This window comes from Mesoplodon bidens (assembly GCF_964165515.1).
Source record: "Mesoplodon bidens genome assembly, chromosome: 2".
Taxonomy (NCBI): Eukaryota; Metazoa; Chordata; class Mammalia; order Artiodactyla; family Ziphiidae; genus Mesoplodon; species Mesoplodon bidens.
In genome coordinates this window covers 33,206,895-33,211,245 of record NC_138177.1, presented here as the reverse complement: position 1 = coordinate 33,211,245, position 4,351 = coordinate 33,206,895, and the positions used below count along the sequence as shown (strand labels likewise).

The 4,351-nt window shown below is 45.1% G+C and overlaps 1 pseudogene across 1 annotated transcript; it reads right to left on the bottom strand.

The window, feature by feature from the left end:
* Nucleotides 1-3,003: 3,003 nt before the first annotated feature.
* On the bottom strand, nt 3,004-3,506 carry LOC308612677 (ubiquitin-conjugating enzyme E2 D3-like; annotated as a pseudogene). Its single transcript has one exon. The product of its transcript is annotated as a ubiquitin-conjugating enzyme E2 D3-like (transcript).
* Between the last annotated feature and the right edge of the window lie 845 nt (nt 3,507-4,351).

The window sequence follows — 4,351 nt, the reverse complement described above, 5'->3', positions numbered from 1 at the left end:
CAGCTTCTACGGGTGAGGACTGCAGAGGAAGTTGAGACTTTGAGGAGATCCAGGTCTCAGTTAAGAAAAGGAGGTGGAGGAGTTTTCTGAAAACTCTTTGGGGGAGAGAGAGTGTATGTTAACAGCAGATAGGGGGCTAAATGTCACCAACGCCCTCAAAGAATTCTCAGGTCCTTGGTAGGGGTAGAAAACAGTCTGACTTAAACTCAGTAGATGTTTCAATAAGTCTGAGAGTCCTCCATCTAATGAGGAAGGATTTCAATGTGACCATGACTTCTACATCCTATTAAACGTTAACAGTACCATTACTAATGCAAGGAAACCTTCTTATGCCAGAGTAAATTAAAAATAAAGGTGTGAGCTTAGATATGAGACAAGGTGGCTCTGAACAGGAATTTATGTCTCTGCTAAGCTGGCTTCTGCTCACTCACACTCTTTGTCTTTTTTCATTTAAATTTCTGGGTCCTTTTCCTATGATGGTGACTATTCACTTGACAGATGATAGAAGACCAGCTAAGGATGGAGTACGATTAGCATATAAACAAGGTTTTAAAACAGCTGGAACAGAGAAGGACTTCAGAGCCTGCTAATCACTGGGGACTTGACCTCGAGAGAAAGTGCACTTGGGGAGTCCTCAGCCAACCCTAAGAATCCCCTGCCTTGCCTCCGGTGACCTACAGTGAGTCACCATTTAACTTGCCTATAAGCTGCCACCGCACATTTAATTTAGCTCTAATATTCTAAAAAAAAAAAAAAAAAAAGTTTAGGCACAAATATAGAGTACTTGAAGGAAATGTTGAATAATGTAAAAGTGAAGACCTTAGACTCAGACCAGAGTCAAATAGCAGTTGCCATGCCAAGCTTTATTTCCCTTAGCAAGTTACCAGAACTCTGAGTAAGAGAAGTCACCTACTAAGCTAGGTCATCTATGGGTCACGTTCTTTATGTACATAACCAGAATATCCCCAAGTCTACTGGCTCAGCCACCCCCAGTGTAATAGTCTGAGCCCCTACCTAACCATACTAAGTTAGAGAAGTCAGTTATCTTTTCCAGAATTTCCCAGGTGGATACAAATGTTTTTCGAACTCCTGCTGTCAGCGCATTTCTTTCCCCCTTTCACCATCTCCCTTCTGAGATGCTGTCCTCTCTCCTTTCCCAGTGTTGAGTGGATATGGCCCCTGCTCCTTAGGCCTCCACACAGCACGAACAGAAAGCTTTCCCTGAAAGTCTGTGATAATGGAGGCAACTGCAGACCAGAAGGCAGACTGAAGTGGAATATCACACATCAGGCCAGGCAGCATCTCTTGCTAATCCTCCATGTACCCGGGATCTCAACCTGCCACTGTGAGCTTTCCACCATCCTCTCTTTCCTCTGCATTCCAGGGCCAGGAAACAGACATTTTCTCTTACTTTATTACTCAGGGAATTTCCAGCTCCCCTTGGTGCACTGCCTCATCCCCGCTGTGTATTACCTTCAACAACTACAGAGGGCTCTCTGTGTGAGTTTCTACTCTGGGATCTACCCCAAACAACACAAAGAATCATCAGAGCCTTGAAACAGCAATTTTTCTGGCACAAGCCCTAGGTCACATGTGTGGTCTGAAATCACTGTCCCATAAGTAGCTATCCTAAGTAGAAAGGAAGGGAATAGAAAAGTTATTCTCTCCCTGTCCTCGCAAAGGCCTGGGTCCTGAGGTTCTGGGATTCTATTTTCCTGTTATACATATATCACTTTAAATCCTCACAATGACATTCTAAGACATGCATTGTTATCCCCATTTCACAGATGAGGAAGTTTAAGCTGAGAGAATTGAAATAATTTGCCCAGGGTCATAAAGCTAATAAGTAACAGAGTCACAATTAGAACTCAGTGGTAAACTACTGCTCCCTCTTGGGAGTCCAGCTAGCTTGAGACCATGCTGTGAGGAAGCCCAATCAGCCACATGGAGAGAGAAAAAAGCCTCACAGAGAAGCATCAAGAAACCAGGCATGTGAGTGAAGCCTTCTAAGACTTTCCAGCCCATGTCAGGAAGCAGCTGACTACAGACAAGTGAATGACCCCAGCCAATGTCACACTGGACAAAATTATCTGGCCAAAACCTACCCAAATTTCTTACCATTCCTGTTTTTAAATCCAAAATGTTAGAGGCCTTCAGGAGGCTCCACTAAGGAAGGTAGGTCACTCAGAAACCAGACTGCTTTCTCACAGACTCATTTCTCCTGAAGAATCTGCCTGCACAGTTGGTAAAGAATGACATAGCCCTGTAGGACCAGAAGAAACGCCCTAAGGTAGAGCAGATTCTGGCTGAGAACTGACCCAAACCATAGTTTTGAATTTCAGGAAAGAAATCTAATTATATTTCTGTCTACCCATTTCATTGCTACAGTGTATGTGTGCTTGTGTGTGTGTGTGTGTGCACTTATGCTTAGGGTCCTCTATGCAGACAAGCAATTTCACCACTTGTGTTCCATCTCCATAAACCTGAGAAATGGCCTCCTATGTTCAGTCATGTAAAACATGTTCACAAAGCAGCTTATGTGTAGCAGGTGCCATTCTAGGTCCAATGGATTCCACCACAAAAAGGGCAGGCATGGCCCTGCCTGCTCTCAAGGAACTTCAGCTAGGAAACCAAGCAAGAAATAAGGAAATGAATCAATAAAATATAAAAATTAGGGGTTCATAGTAAGAATTATGAAGAAAACAGTGTGAGATCTAGGGCTCAAGCATGATGGAGGGAGGCGGGGTATGGCAGGGAACAGTGTCTAGTTTTAAAGTCCCCTCTGAAAAAGTGACCCTTGAGTAAAGACTTACATGAATCCAGGGAGGGAACTGAGTGGAGAAATGGAGGAAGAATATTCCAGGAGGAGGGGAAAGCACACGTAAAGGCCCTGAGGCTGGGGCTACTCTTGGAGAGCAAGAGGGCTGTGTGGCCGGAGTGGAGGCGGGGAAGTGGGGAGACTGGGGAGATGCATGGGGGTCACGTGGTGGAGCCTTCACACCACAGTGGGGAGAGCAGATGTTCTTCTAGTGTGTTGTGGGAAGGCATTGGAGGGCTTTGAGCAGCACACTCTGGCCCGCTGTGTGAAAAATAGACTCTAGAAGGGATCAAGTGGAAGCAGAGAAATCGGGCTGTTGTTTTTTTTTAACAGTAATTTGAAGTTGATTCCAGCTATAATGCAGGGTATTCTGATTTTAAGGTAGCATCACATGGCATACTTCTGAGTCCATTCCCGAGATATTCTGTTGTACTCATCTGTGTCTGTTTTATAGATCTGTGCAATCTCTGGCACTAGGGGGTCATCTGGGTTTGGATCACATAGCAGTGAACAAATGGATAAAAGAGCTTTAGAAACAGTTAATATTTGGATGATAAATTCTTGTTGTAAATGCAACCTTAGGTGGTTTGAAGGGGTAGTCTGTAGGAAAATGAATTGTCAGAAAGAATACACCGCCTTGACATGGGCTGTCATTAGGTCCCATAATTCTGGCTTGGCAATGAAACATATCATCGCCAACTGGACCTGCAGAACATTGTCTAGACTGCAATTGTCTAGAAGAGCAGTGATAGTGGCCTGAATTGGAGTGGTAAGAAGTGATAAGGCAGGGGATGTTTTGAAGGTGGAGTGCCTCAATTACGCACACATGATTACCCAGATCCAGTTCCTCAGCTCTGAGATGTGGAAGCATTTTCACTTTTTAAACTGATGATGAAAAATGCTGAGCTGGGTACTCCATCAGTGGCCCAGGAGGCAGTGTTTGGCATTCCAAGCCTGCCCCCGGACTGCAGAGATGCCCAAATCACCAGGACAGCTCTAGGATGGGGAGATGAGCGGATTTTATTTGGTCCCAAAGGAAAGCTCCATGTAACGATGTGCCAGGGCTGTCTGTTGGTTCCTGCCTCGGCGGACAGATCAGACAACTTTCCAGTCAGTCACACAATGATCCATTGAGTTTGTCCTATCTGCCATCTTGGAGGAGGGAGATCTGAGTTTTGTGGCATGTTCCTTGGAGAATGACATAATTAAATTTTTTGAAGCCTGACTAATATTCCTTAATAGGTAGAACTAGTTTCTGGGCAGAGGAGGACCAGTTTGCATGAGGAACCCAGGATCTTCTAAGAAGGAAGTAACCTGGTCCCCTACATGTTTTCCCTCAAGATTTAAAATTAGGGGGAATAATGGTGGCCCTGACCACGTTTCATTGGCAGAAGGAGATTCCAAAGGCCCCAAAGGCAGGAAAGGCAAAGGGATGCCATGATGGGGACACCAGCTGATCACAGGAGCCTGAGGTTCGTGGGCCTGGGCCAGTTCTGGGAGAGCAGTGGATGAGGCACAAAGCCTCGCAGTGCA